This window comes from Amblyomma americanum, unplaced genomic scaffold, assembly GCF_052857255.1.
Source record: "Amblyomma americanum isolate KBUSLIRL-KWMA unplaced genomic scaffold, ASM5285725v1 scaffold_93, whole genome shotgun sequence".
NCBI lineage: Eukaryota > Metazoa > Arthropoda > Arachnida > Ixodida > Ixodidae > Amblyomma > Amblyomma americanum.
Genome location: NW_027526565.1, coordinates 126391 through 141537, shown reverse-complemented (window position 1 = coordinate 141537; position 15147 = coordinate 126391). Strand labels below are relative to the sequence as shown.

The following is a 15147-nucleotide window of genomic DNA, read 5'->3' as shown; positions in this document are numbered from 1 at the left end:
AATTCCGGGAAATCTTTACTGAATCGGTCGCTTTGGTTTTTTGTTCCGTGCACATTGCGTGAGATCCGCTTTGTCCGGGTACCTGCAGGCATTCGGGTGTCTATTTTAACGAGATGGCTGATTTATTGGCAAGGTCAGCTCTCAGCGCTCCTTAAATCTATCACGTCCCTTACTTCATTCTGTTGGATACTCCACGTTTTCAGCGGTTCCAACATATTTCAGCCAGCTTGAGTGATCCGTTGCTCAATACCGTGGATTTTCACCACTTAAAGCACCCATGGAATGTCATGTGGTGTAAATCAAGGCGTTGCGAGGTGTCACTGACGCTTCTGCGATGCAGAATAACTCACTTAAATTTGTACTTACGCAGATGCGGGTTCTCTGCGACAAACCTTTGTGTCTCATGTGGGCAAGTTGAAACATTAGATAATTTTCTCCTCTCTCTGCGGCGGTTCGCAGTTTAAGGAAAGCAGTATTTGGAGGTCCCTCTTTCGAGGTTAGGACTCCCTCTGTCTCTTCCAGTTCTCTCATTCCGTGCGAGCGCCAAGGAATTCCCGTTAAGCAGTGTTTGCGGCTACCTTCATGATTTCATAAGTGCGACTGATCGGTTACCTTGTTAGCTGTAAACAAATTCTGTCTCATGTTCAAAATGCTTGATTCTATTCCTGGTAATTCATATTTCTTAAATTTAATTGAATTTTCATATTTTTATCTTGATTCAGTCTTCTACGCCACCGCCTCACGTCATTTTTTTTTCCCGTGCAAATACTTCATTGGCAATCTCCACTGTACCTTGGCCAATCCCCTCGCGTGGGTATGTGCCATATTTACTGAGGTGAAGAAGAGTGTGGACTACCAACACTATCTGTACTTGTGCTCTGTGTCGTTTTGCCTGTTTGCATTGTAAGCCATTAATAGGTAGAAAGGCATGCAAGTAATGGGCATACCCTGTGCACATGAATGCGGAAAGCTAATCATGGTTGTCCAAGCATTGCCAACAAAGCAACGGGACCTTCAAGAAACAGGATATGATTGTGACCCCTCACATGCAATGATTTTCACACAATTAGAAAATGTGGCAAGTTACAGCAGTCCCGCGGTTATTAGCCCCGAGAAGTTTGAGTGGCGCCTCCTCACGGCCGGCCGACTTGACGTCACGGCAAGGACTCCCGTGCGCCTGTGTCGACTGCCCCGGCTGCTAGTACGTTCAGGTTCGCTTTCAACGTTTTGTTGTCGGTCACTGAAGACTAATGAACAACGCAGACAGTGGCGATAGAATCTCAGGTAAGCAAAACTACGCTGAATCACGATCACTGCCGCGTTCAAAGGTTAAAAAACTGAGTACATCGTGGCGAACGCACGTGCGCTCGAGCGGTTGCCGCGACGGGCGCCTGCTATAGCCTTCTTGCTTCGGAAATGACTCTCTGCCTTCAGCAATGCCGGTTGTCTTCTATGTGCGTTGGTTTATTCGAGTTTGGGACATACGGCAGATGTGCGGTTGGTCGGTTTACGACGCAATATAAGATAGTTTGATGTTGATGTAGGGTCGTGAATGTTGTTGTGAGCGGTGTTGTTGTGAGGTGCGTTTGGCGCGGTGGCACGTGATGCGCGCTTATTGCGGATTTCTATTGAAAGTAGGCTATCGATTAAAGCTGGAAGATTAGCCTTGCTTGACGCTCATTTTTGAGTGTAGTCAGAAGCATGTGCGCAGTACAATTACACCTAATTTACTAACGGCAACGTACGTACATGCATGATCGTGTTTTTATCGTTGCTGCCGCAGAATGATCAGCCTCTCCGGCATTTGTTTCGCCTCTGCGTGCTGCGACGTAACCGCAACGCTAACTCGGGGATTATATACTAACTTTCGAACGTTTCTCTTTGCAGTCGCCCTGCCACTGAGCAGCATCAACTGCTATGTGGACAAGGCGTGCGAGATCAGTCGCTGCCTTATCGAAGCAGAGGACGTGTATTATGCAGGCCATGTAGTTGAGTGCTCCATTGAAGCAGCTGAAAATGGTCGTTTCAATTTCCTGGCGTTTGTTTTACAAACGACCGCACTCAACAATGCCCCACACGAAGTTCAGATCACCGTGTGCAACTCGGAGGTTGATCGAGCCAGCTGCTCCTGCAAGGCAGGGTATGATCTCTTTCCGCTCCACTGTCGGCTCAAATTGTAGATGTACGGAGTACACAGTAAATTTAATATCTGGGAGACAATAGCCAAAAATGACAGCATCCTGCGCTGAGTAACTTTTTTTTATGCATAAAACTTGGCTGTGGAAAAAGCTCAAAACATTCTTTAAGAGTTTCTTCCCTTCAAGCTTCTGACACTCTAATTAATAATGATAGTATCAAATTCGCATTTAAGGACCTTTTTTAATTGATAAAATAGGTGTTAAGACTGAAGTAACTCGAATGTCTTCAAGGGCTGTTCTGGATTTTATTTTACAGAAACTACAAATGTAAGCACATTGTGGCTTCTCTGCTACATATTAATGGAGCAAGAACTTTTGACAGACTGTCACCGACTGATCAGCCACGGAAGTGGGGCAAAGCGCAGAAGGACAGAATAAAGCAGAAGTATGAACCAAGGGCTATAGTTGACCTTCCATGCACAAAAAAAGGTGTGTGAATAATTCTGCATTTACAACATTACTTGCAGTAAAAAAAAACAATGAGATTGAAAGGCCAGACTGTGGCCCTGAAAGGAAGGCCACTGCTGACTGGTGCATTATGTTAGAGTAGTGAAATTTTTGGTATATAAATTCAGTGATTTGCTTACTGCTTCTGCACTAAAAGCTCTCACAGTGCTCTAATTGCTATGTTCATTCTCCACAACAAGTACAAGAACACGTTATTTTCTTTTTTACCAACAGTAAAAACCAGCGTCACAAGTACCATGTGATAACTTTCGGGCATATCAGGTGTCACACCTCCGTTTTATAAGAGTGCTTCAGATACACGGTGTTTGACTCTAAATATAAGTTGGTATTCTTTTATCTACTGAAACGTAGCTTTCTTATGTATCACTTCATAACTCTCAAAACGTTGAAATACAAATGGTGAGACGAGGCTGGCTAAATGCCAAATTGTGTGTTTTCATCAAGTGCACATTTTTCAGCCTGGACCTTTATATCAATTTCTTCTTGTTTCTCAGGCAAAGATCAAAGAGCCTGCTCAACCTGAAGGTAATATCCTTGGACGGCTCCTCAAGAATTTGGGCCATCAATCTGCAGCAAAAATGCATTCGGAGAGCACCACTGAAATAGGCATCAATGCAAGCTTATGTTAGATATTGGCTGGCCATATCAGTGCAGTATACATAGCAGCTGAGCCTATTAGTATGAAATGAATCCGTGCCGTCAAAGGTTGCAGTACATAATACCATTATGCTGGCATTCATTCATCTACATAGTAGTTAATCCCATGTTACTTTGCTACATCCAAATTTATTTGTGCAACAGCTGAGCAAAAGAAGGCTGCTGCTTGATCTGGTCGCAGCATGGTATGTTATATTTTCTGATGTGCAACACTGTCAGCAGTAGAACGTCTCCTACACGATTAAAGTAAATGTGAACTTCACGTAATGAACGGAATTGGGACCTTTGCATGACAGCAAGGTACTCTTGTGTACAACTGCCTACATTCCAGTTGGACCATTTTAGTGTGACTGCTCATGTAGTGTTTTTAACAAGAAGCATGCAGTAGTGACACTGCAGTACTGGTTGAGATATGACGACACATTTTGGGAACAACCAAGCTATCCAGCATGCTGCGATTTAGGGTCACTGAAGTTTCAGTAGCTGGCCTATGAGGATACTCGGCCACCCTTAAATGCCTATAGCTGTGAGGCTGTCTAGGGGATTTAGCCTTTGGTATCTGTCACTCTGCACTCGGAAAGTTGTACCTCATGTACTTATGAATGTCCAACAATATTCGTCTGCCTTACTATAAGGTCATGTATTATAGTATGGGTACTAGGCACAAAATACCAGCAATTTTCCAGCATGTCCATATGCATCTCATATGTATTACATTGTTCTGTTGGCGCCGTTTCACTTGTCATGCCTTTTAGAGTCAGTAAACCTGAGACAATGTAGACTTCTAATTTTGTGTGGTCTGCTTTCTCTGCAGCTGTAGCAGACTGTGGTGAAAATCCCGACCGATGTGAGCCTGAACCTAGAGACATCACTCTGATGGGTACCCTTCACGAGCTGAGAAGGTTGCTTGGAAACTGTGACCTGCAAAAGCTGCTCGAACACTTAAACAATGCAAGAAGTTGCGAAGATATTGCTGCAATTGAACAGTCGACACGACACCAAGCAAAATCTGGCCTCTGGTAGCAGCACAGGGTTGGCATGATTGCTGCCTTCATTGCCTACAGTGTCTTCACAAGGGTGAAGACACTACGGACAAAGATGGGACCACATGACCTGAGACCTTTACTAAAAAAGGTCATGCGGCAAACGAATGTCTGCACAGCAGCAATGAGTCGTGGCAGCATGTTGGAAGAAAACGCAAAGAAGTGCTATGCCCAACAGCAGCAATCGCAACACAAGGACTTGATTGTGACACAGTGTGGACTTATTGTTATGGATGGACGACCATACATTGGTGCAAGTCCAGATGGACTAGTACAGTGCCAGTGCTGCCCCAAGCGTGTGCTTGAAGTTAAGTTCCCAGAGTCCTTGGAAAAATTTGTAATGGAGATCACCGAGAAGAATGACAAAGCAACAACTGAAAAGCTGAAGCGTGCAAGCACGTACTTTTGCCAGATACAAGTGCAAATGGGCTTGGCAGGACTGAAGCAAGGGGAGCTATTTGTCTTTTTGAATGATGAAAAGAACATGTGCATACCAGTGCCATTCGATGAGGGGTATTTCTGGGACGTGGTTGAGCGGTCCACCTATTTTTTCAAAGAGTATGTGCTGCCACATATTCTGTGTGTGTGATAAGGCTTCCCATTCTGCTAGCTGAAAGGAAGTCTGTAGGCACAGATTAGGACCTACTCTAAGCATTTATTGAAAGATGTCCTGGGAATAATTATCTTTTGTTACATTTTTTGCAGAAAGTGTTATGTGTGATTAAGAAATGCAGAAGTCAAGCGTTTTGTACCTGTAATATACCTGCCAGCTGTTTTTTTTGCTATTCAACGCTTTTTTATCATACAAATGTGGTACACACTTGTGATACATCTGTGATATAACACAACAAAGTGAGCAAGAGTTGAGGGCACTGAAGCAAGGGGAGTTATTTTTCTTTTGGAATGATGAAAAGAACATGTGCATACCACTGCCATTCGATGAGGAGTATTTCAGGGACGTGGTTGAGCGGTCCTATTTTTTCAAAGAGTATGTGCTCCCACATATTCTGTGTGTGTGATAAGGCTTCCCATTCTGCTTGCTGAAACAAAGTCTGTAGCTACAGATTAGGACCTACTTAGCATTTATTGAAATATGTCCTGGGGATAGTTATCTTTTGTTACATTTTTTGCAGAAAGTGTTATGTGCGATTAAAAAATGTAGAAGTCAAGCGTTTTGTACCTTTAATATACCTGCCAGCTGTTTTTTGCTATTCAACGCTTTTTTATCATACAAATGTGATACACACTTTGTGATACATCTGTGATATAACACAAAACAAAGTGAGCAAGAGTTTAGGGCAAGCCTCAGTCGGCTAGCCAATGTTTTGACACGAGGACCTGTGGAAACGAAGCCCTCTTGTGAAATTATTGGCTAGCGTACTGAAGCTCCCCTTCAATTTCTGTTCACTTTGTTATGTGTTGTCAAGAATCCCATCTTCCTGCCCCCTCTCTACTGTGGATCTGTGATATAACTGTGTTTTGAAGAAACCATAAACTCAGGGAGTGAAGTATTTACTGATTACATACTGTTCTGAATGTTACAAATGAAGATGATATGACAGTAATACATATTTTACAACACACATGAAGCATACCACACAAATCTGTTTACTCCATACACTCAAACCCAGTGACCTACGAGCGGAAGAGGAACTTGTTATCCTTAAACAAAGGCTTCGATAGGTTCACTGTGCCAGCAATTACTATGAGAATGTTGTCTATGTATGGCAGAAGGTCGAGATCGAACCTATTTCTTAAAATACGAAAGAGTTTCATTCTTTGAATGGCTCTTTCTACATGCACACGAGCACTTGCGATCGACTGATTATTTTTTGCCTCCTCTGTTGTCAGCTGTTTTTCCATAAGGAAGGGAGGTCTGATCATTTTGACATTTTTTTCTCTACACAGTTCACTGATAAGAAATCCTTTATCGACCATGACACTGTCAACATGTGGCATACACTTGTCGAGCACTTTGCAGTGTTTTGTGATATATGTATCCGATGCTTTCCCACCATATGCTGGGCTTATATAGCTTATTAGACCGCCTGGAGTCTCGCTCACCAGCACCTTTGCAGTGTAGGTACGTTTGTAATGGCTGTATGTTAGCAGCCGTGAGGTGAGGTCTTTTGGCCGCTCAATTTCTATTTCTGTACAGTCGAACACCATTCTCGTGTCCTTGTACTCCTTGAATTAAGTTGTGAGGCAGGTGACCACGCAGGCCTTTTCTGGCCAAAATACTGCGTGCTTTAAAATGCTGGCCAGGATCACAATGGACTCTCTGAACAAGTTAGACGCAGTTGTGCAGTGAACTTGAAACAGCACAGCCAGCAGTGAAAAAGTTAGATCATGATACAACTTCATGAATGTTAAGAGGACAGCGTCATCATTGCTTATACAGAAGCTGCGGGTTGTCTGCAAGACACGTGCTTCTGTGAACAATTCTGTGATGTTATAAAACATCTCAAAGGATCCTATCCCTGTGAGCACAAGCAAGCTACTTTCATCTGAAATTTTTGAAATAGTTATGAGCTGTTCACGTTTGAAAATGCCATTTGTTGTATTCACTTGTACTCCAGCATCTTTGCAAAGCTTCTGCACCTGCAAGGTGACCTCTGGAAGAAAAATACAAGCAATGTAAAAAAAACAGCTGCATGTGAAAAAGGAAACTGGTCAGTACCTTCTGAACTTGCTGCGTGGTGGTCTAGACTCTGTGTTGGAACAGCTAAAGCATTGAAAGAAAAATAAACAGCAGAATTAATGCGTGTCATCTAATATACTCTGTGCATGTACAGGGATATTACTAAATTTCCACACATATTGAAAACTATGTCATTTTTTGCTAGGTGGGGTGATGCGAATGGGCAGAAGAGATAACTTGTGTAGTTACTGAGGTAATTAATACCTGTGGCTTTATATTTTATACCAAGTGGTCACTCGTCATAGCTGTCAGTGGCATAAGATTACTTTGGGGTAGCATCATGCCGCTTTGATCAAAATTAATGGTGAAGAGCTAAAGCTGGCCATTTATAATGCTTTGGGCCTAGGAATTTTTGTGCAGTACTGTTTCATGGATAGCGCTAAGCACAATGCAATTTTTTTTACCAAAAGGAGGGTCCTGTATTTCGCATACGCCCTACAAAAGCTCAGCCACAACAACGTGAATGCTCACATGGCTGGGATCGACTGTAAATATACCATCGCACTCCATGTGTACCACCTCCTCGTCTGATCGTGCAGCAGATTCCATTGGAACGGCGGTCGAACTTTCACTGCCGGTCCCGTTTTCGTGTGTTGCCAATGCGTCCATGTGTGTGCAGAGCTGAAATGATCTTGCGGGAACTCTTCTGTCACCTGGAAATTTAATCAAAGTGTTACGGGGAATCGATGAAGGTCTAATTAACACAGTCCGGGTATACTCTCAGAAGAAAATAGCACTGACCAGCTGTACATCTCGGGTATTCTTAAAGCACAGCACAGTACAAGTCGTGCACGTAGCCAAGGGAGGGCCCCACGGGGCCCGTCCCAAAGCTCGCGCGCCGTACCCCCGAGAAAAATCTTACCTACGCATTGTCTTGTACAACTGGCGTAGTTTACAGACCCGTAACGGCTCTTTGCATGTTATATCAAATCTTCCTGCATGATCGAGCATGAGAACAGCTCTGCCGTGAGTACTCTCACACGCGACTAGAAGAATCGCCACGGCTGATCCATCTTAGTCGTTTGGCTACCGTGAAAGCCGTTTTCGGTCACTTCGCGTGGTTTAAATAAACGCCTGAACATTCAGTGACGAAAAATAGAGCGAAGGACAGCTTGAACAAGATGTGACTGACTTACGCCGCTGCCTCGTCAATCCCAGGTGCGATCGCCTTGCATCACTTGGACGCACAGGGAGATTGACGGATGGAATAGCTTCCGGCACCAGCTTCCTGTACTTGTAACCTGATAATTATAAAGAGAATCGCTGACAACCAGCACGGAAAAGCGACGGCAAAGGACTCACCTAGTGTCTTGTAAACCGGGTACACAAAGTCTTCCTCTTTAATATGCTTGCTGCGCACAACAGCCGACGCTGACGGTTGCTTCCCCATTTTTAATTTAATCATCCAAGCCTTCTTCATTTTTGACGACTTCGTGTAGAAGTGGAAGCTAACACCGGCTTCTTTACGTGATTTGCACTGCGGCACTGAGCAGTAAGTCATCATGACTGCGAATTAGCGCGCGAATTAGCCTGAGAAAACGAACGAAAACAGCCAGCGCGCCGGCCGCCAGGCTGACCGAGTCCTTGCCGTGACGTCACACTGCGGCAATCGCAGCGGCGCCAGTGTTCGTTCTCGGGGCTAATATTGCTGCAAAACAAGCTAGCTCATTTATGCAGAAACATTTTTAGAGGTTGCCAAAAAGGAACATGTCAAAAAGTTACACATAGCATTCTGTTTGTTTGATGATGTTTATATATGTGGTAAATGATATGAACAAGCATCTCTTTGTTGGTTAACTGCTCTGCAATCCACGCACTGTCATGCAGTACATACACAATCACAGTCCAGTGACTGCAGAGCGGTCTGCAACCAGTAACTTGCAAAAAACTATACTATGCAGCAAGCTTCTTTGCACGGTATTTGTGACATTTATCGAACGGTCACATGGAATTAGTATGGCTATTTCTACACAGTGCATTTCCTAAAGACTCCTTTCTGACATACGGTACTTTTTACCCAAAAAGCTTCCTACAGAGTCATTCAAATTGCTACGTATAAAGATGTTTGTAGCAGGTGTGTGAGCCCTGCGCGCGCGAGTGGCGCCACCTGGTTAACAGCGGTGGCGAAAGGCGGACGCAGACAACGCAGCTCTCTGGTTCAGTTTGCAGTGAGCAAGGCGAGCGGTGAGGTGTTTCGTCCGAAGGCGAAAACAAACATGGATAATTATGGGTACTCTACCTGCTGCTGTGTTTACCCAATGTCATAAAAGCTATACAAACACTGCAGTCAAGGTAACAAATATATTTAAACGCTTTCCTCGGACATTGTGCATGATCACTCATGCACAGAGGGTCTGCTGGAAATGACTGCACTGTGGAATTAAATTCGTGAGTGTGAGCTGGGAAACGGTTTACATTGACTGGGGTGTATTGAACGTGCCATCATTGGTAGGAGCTGCTTTATGTCTTTATGTAGAGCGAAGGAATGCGCTGAGTCAGTCACAGGAAATGGTCTACGGTGTAGTTCTTGGAGCTATCATCTGAAGTCGAAGTCTTCGTTTGTTATGCTCATCTGTAGTTCAGCGTGTCAATTTTGTTTCTAGTTTTTTTTTTCGTGCGTGCGTGTATCCTGTGGGAGCGACGTCGTACTTCTGAGAGTGCTTATGCTCTTTTTCACATTGTTTTACCTAAGCTTTTGTGTATTTATTTGCATCATTTTATTTCCTTCAGTGGTTTAAAATTTTGTATCTTTATTTGTTGCATTTATGAGATCTCAAATCCTTTTCTACACGAATAAAAAGAAAACTAGAGAGTGGTTCGAATTTCTCTATATATATTTCTTGGATTTCACAACATCGCTAAACCCTTAATTTCGGAAATTAATCTTTTGACTTTATTTGGGTTTATGGTCCCAATGCAACGCAGACTATAAGGGGCGCAATAGTAGGAGGTTCGAGATAATTGCAACCACTTGGAGTTCTTTAACGTGCACTGACATCGCCCAGCACGCGGGGCTCTAAAATTTTGCCTTCACCGAAAATGCGACCGCCGCAACCAGCATCGAACACGAGTCATTTGGGTCAGCAGCTGAGCACCATAACCACTGAGCCACCGCGGCGGCCTTTCTATAGTTAAGTATTAGCAAAAGAGCAATACGACCAAAATAATTCATGTAACTGGTGTCTTCATAAGATTCCTGAAATGAAAGTCCTGTGGAAGATACTTAGGAAGAAACCCATCGTCTTTTTGTATGCTTAGAGCTATGCTTCTCTGAGAGGAATACAAAAAGTAAAGCAGTGGCTACCCTGCAGGATATAGAGCACTATCATCTGATATATATATGTAGTAAGTTTGCGTTCTTCGCAATTCTAGCCGACCATTCACATAGTCGATGTCACAATGGATGTAAATTACATAGCTGAATTCATTATTTGGGTCAGAGCCTTGTTTCTCAAACTGTAAAGGTACTTAATTAATCTCAATAAGCTAAACTGCGCTGCCGGATATTGCAGTGCCGTCGGGACTGCAACACAATCATAGTTGCTCGGAATGAGTGATCAGCAGTAGCAGTAGCAATGGTGGCGTCAAGGCTTTCAATGCCTTGAAATCCGCAGAGAAGTAGGCATTGACTTAGAATGGCAACGCGGTCAGTGCGCGTCTGCTATGCGGCCGGGCTGGCGGGAGCGCATCGGGCATGGAGGAAGGCGCAGGGCCACCACTGCCAGTCTCGAGGGGGGCGCGCGCGCTCTCCCTTCGAGAAACCGGCCGTGACTGAGCGTCCGGTTAACGCGGCGAGTGCCACGAGGCGGCGCTGGTGACGTGGTCGCTGCTGGCGCCACCATACCAGCGCACGGAGCCCATAAAGATGTTTGTAGCAGGTGTGTGAGCCCGAACAAAAAAAAACTGATTTTATTTTCCTTAATTATTCAGTCTTCCTGATTATCACAACATGGGCATTTATATGTTGGTAGAACTTTTTTCAGGCATCACAACTGATGCACCGAAGTGTTTGGTACACATTCACATTCAGGCATTTCGTGTCTGTTGGGTCAAAAAATATGAAACAATAGTTGACTGCATTATATTTTGACTCATCACATAGCATGCTCTTGAAATTCCTCTAGCTGTTGTACAGAAGTCTGTAATTGGCTTCATTGTATAGCTTCATACTTGTTTGATTTAAACTCTGCACACTGCTCTTTTCACCGCAAATGGCGACATGGCACGCGGAGCCCCGTGGGAATGGACGAGGAGGATTCGGAAGTTCGCTGCTACTTCGCTGGAATTCAAACACAGCTAGGCACTTGCAAGGCCGGTCTTGACGCGCGCGCTACCCTCGAGACCAGCTGTGGCACTTGTAAGTCACGGTTAATTTCGGAAAGGCGGCTTTGCCCGCTTCCTTTCGTCGTCTTGTCCATCGTTCGTCGCGTCTCGCGGCGAACCAGACAAAGGGGAGGCCATCACCCCCCCTCCCCTCCTGAAGCGGGGAAAAGATTCCGCAAATAGTTTCCCATAGACAACTTTTTTTTTTCGTGGGGTCAACGAGGGTCAAACGACAGACCCTAGCAGTGTAAGGCAACGTTCTCTGTTCATTCTAGAGACGCAAGCTTACACTTCAAAATGAAACCTTTTTCTCTTCCAAGTTCAATTAACTAGGAGTCCTGCCCAAAAACCATTTCAGCCTATCTGGGTACCCCCCACCTTTTTTTTTTATTTGCGTGTAACTCCAGCCCTTCTTCACCTTTGTCATTGTAGCCGCTATTGTTTCGCAAGTACCATCTCTTGATATTAGCAGTTCCTAATTCAAGCGTTCTGCAGGGTTTGAATTAAGGGCTTATTTAATTGGAAATGAGAACACGGGTACAGGGTGGAAAGCGCGTGATCTGCCAGGAAACACTGAGGCGGCCCCGAGAAAGGCCTTTATTAAGGATGACAGCCGTTTTGTGCCTCTTCACTTGGCAGCGACGACACAGCGTGCGCGGTCCCCATGGTTTTGCTCCAGCTGTCGAAGCAATCCTCGGACACGACCACGACCTCCGACGTTTTTATTTAATACCCCTGTCACACGGCCAGTTTCAATGCCGATCGAGTCGAGGGTCTTCGAGATTCTCAATCACCATCGAACTAGAAGGAGTTGTGTCGCTGCTACACGGCAAATCTCAATGGCCATTGAAATGGTTCTCGTTTTTCACGCTACGCTTGTGTGGCGCCACAATCGCTACTTTAGATTTTACAAAATAACAAAAATATTTGATAAATGTATACGAAATGATTAAATACACGCATACGCGCATGTCGTTTAAAACCCTTTTAATTGCACGTACGCGACGGACAGATGCAGAGACTGCTGTAGCCACTCTAATACAAGACGAGTCAAAACCAAGCCAGTCCAACCGCGTCGGAGCGCTACTTCGTTAGGCTTAACACATGGGAAGTCACCTGGATATCTGAAAAACAAAAGCTATTTGTCTCTTGAAACTTTATGCGAGGGTAAGAAGGGGAAAATCGAAGGCGAATACAATGGCTTAGAACACGATATTGCTTTGAGGAATTAGCGACGAAGTTGTTATCGCTGCGAAGCGGGCGGGCAGGGCGCCGCCATGTTGTCAACGCGAAGTACGCAAACAACGCAAAGACCGCAACGCCAAATTAATGCGCTTAATGCGCTTAAAGCCAGTCTGATACAATTTTAGAATTATTTTACAAACTGCTTGCATTAAATTCTAGGCGAATAATGTTTGTTCATACTTTTGTACCATGAATGTGTCGTGTACGAAAGTGCGCTTGGCGCCGCTCGAAGCAACGCTAGCAACCTTGGGCAGCGCTCGAAGGCCCTCGAAATCTCGATGGAATTCTGCGCTGCTCCGTTGACTCGATAGGCTATTGACTCGATCGCCATTGAAACTGCCCGTGTAGCAGCGCTCGATCGCCTTTGAGTCGATCGACTATCGGTTCGAGGGCCTCGAAATTCCCGTGTGACAGGGGTATAAAAAGCACAGGGACCAAAGTCGTGGTGTATGCAGTGCGATCGCCATGTGGTTCCATTGATGGCGAACAATCATCCTCCTAGCCCGGCTCTTTGGACGGATTCAGGAAACGACTGAAAAGAACAAAAGTAACGAGCAAACAAAGGTGCGCTGCATGCAAGTTAGAAAGCAAAAAAAAGAAGGCGCGCTGCGCTAATGCTGTAGCGAGGGCTAATATGTAAATTTTCACGGCTGGCGTCGATTTCTACAAAGCGCGAGTAGTCGCTACGGAAGTAAAACAGAGGCGCACTGGAGCTGGGTAAGTCTGTAGCTACAAGTACAAGCACGAGTTGATTTCCTCTCTACCGTCTACTTCCCCACTGCGCGATCGTCATAACTTTTCTTGGACTTGCTGTTGAAGCTGATAGCAATCATAAATTAAGGACGCCAAAAAGGAGCAAAGCCGTGCCTTTTGTCAACCCGGTAACGAGGCCTAGCCCGAGTTTTAGAGCCAACTTAGACAAAGCGCGAGACGGCGCGCGCTTCTAACGCTTGCCAACGCAAAGAAACAAAGGCGCGCTGCGCTGTGCTAATGCTGTAGCGAGGTATAATATGTAAATTTTCACGGCTGCCGTTGATTTCGGCAAAGCGCGAGAAGTCTCCAAGGAAATAAGCAAAGCTTCACTGCACTGGGTGAATGCTGTATACCTAGGCCAGCGCGATTTCCACAATGCGCGAGTCGGAACTTCTGGACTTACCGTTGAAGCTGATAGCGATCCTAAAGGGCCCATTGTAGTGGCAGAATAATCGTGGCCACTTTTACGCTGGACTTGCCACTGCAAATGAACAAAGGCCCACTGCACTCTGCTAACCCTGCAACAAGGCCTATCGCGAGTGTTGCTGCCTGGCGCCGATTTCAACAAAGACAGTGATCACGGCCATGAAAAGGGATGTCCGTGATCTGCCAGGAAACAATGAGGTGCCCCTAAAAAGGGCCGTTTGCAGGAACACTTCAACGTCGACCTGCAGCGGCGTGGCGGCGCGGTGAGCAGTAGGCCCAGCAGTGGTCCGTCTTGTGCCCTTTTGCTCCGCACCGACGACATCGGTGCACGATGTACACCTCTCCTGGTCTTGCGCTTGAAGCCGACGCGATCCCTGGTCCGTTGATCTTGACGAGGGCCGCGACGATTATCTTTGACATCTGGTCGATGCCCCGGTCTCTCGTCACGTGGTATCTAGATGTCCGCGGCAAATAAGGACAGCATCTGCTTGCCAGAAGCATCCAGGAAACGATGCTGCAAAAAAAGTTACGTTACAAGCGCCGCAATTTGGTGAGTTCTGCACGAGAAAACTTGCGAAAATGTTTTTCAACCCTTACCTCGGGATTGAGAATGTGCACGCCCAACAAGCGCTTCAGCGTGGCTGTCACGACAGCGGTTCAGCTGGCGACGCCGGCCGTCCTCAAATCGCGCCTTATGTGGGTCGTAGTAATGGCGTGGAAAAACTTTGAACACCAACACTACACTAGCCACGTGCTCCTGCAGCAGCAAAACGAGGTTCTGGAATGCGCAAGGCATGCAGGTAAGCAGTACAGCACTTCATGAAGCGAAATTGGAGATCAAATGCGTACCTTTATGTGGCTGACGATTTCTCGCGGGTCAGCGCTTTATGTGGGTCGTCGCAATGTCATGGAAGCGAGAACTGTACAGAAATTTCAGCTGGCTGACGCCAACGAGCGCACCACGCAATAAAGCCATACCTGATGGACAGGTCCCGAAACGCGCGCGCCGCCGACTAGGCTCACGAACGGAATGCCCGCGGACCACGCACGCGCGGCGGCCGGCCGGACCTAGCGATTCCCTTGGCCCTCTAGGGACATGCCGAGAGAGGCGCGGCGACCCCACATCCGGTTGAGAACGAGGGCGAAGCGAAAAAAACGTCACGCAGACACGCATCCCACCGACCAATCGGCGCTTCCAGCCTACCTACCTACCCGCAAACGCTTCTGCTAGCACGGCCACCGTAGTAGAGTGACCTCGGCCCCACAGGAGCTCCTCAGAGTTTCTCGCGCAACTCCACTCCCACCAGAGAGCCCTGAGGACAACCTGGCTTCT

The 15147-nt window shown here is 45.9% G+C and overlaps 1 long non-coding RNA gene and 2 pseudogenes across 1 annotated transcript; 1 reads left to right on the top strand and 2 right to left on the bottom strand.

Moving 5' to 3' along the window:
• Nucleotides 1-1250: 1250 nt before the first annotated feature.
• Nucleotides 1251-4955, top strand: LOC144112407 (uncharacterized; annotated as a pseudogene).
• A 1046-nt stretch (nucleotides 4956-6001) lies between these two features.
• Nucleotides 6002-6730, bottom strand: LOC144112403 (uncharacterized; annotated as a pseudogene).
• Nucleotides 6731-7035: 305 nt separating this feature from the next.
• On the bottom strand, nucleotides 7036-8426 carry LOC144112411 (uncharacterized). The gene is made up of 3 exons (XR_013310251.1): nucleotides 8370-8426; nucleotides 7565-7720; nucleotides 7036-7091 (listed from the first exon to the last, which is right to left on the bottom strand). It is a non-coding gene; the product is annotated as an uncharacterized LOC144112411 (long non-coding RNA).
• Between the last annotated feature and the right edge of the window lie 6721 nt (nucleotides 8427-15147).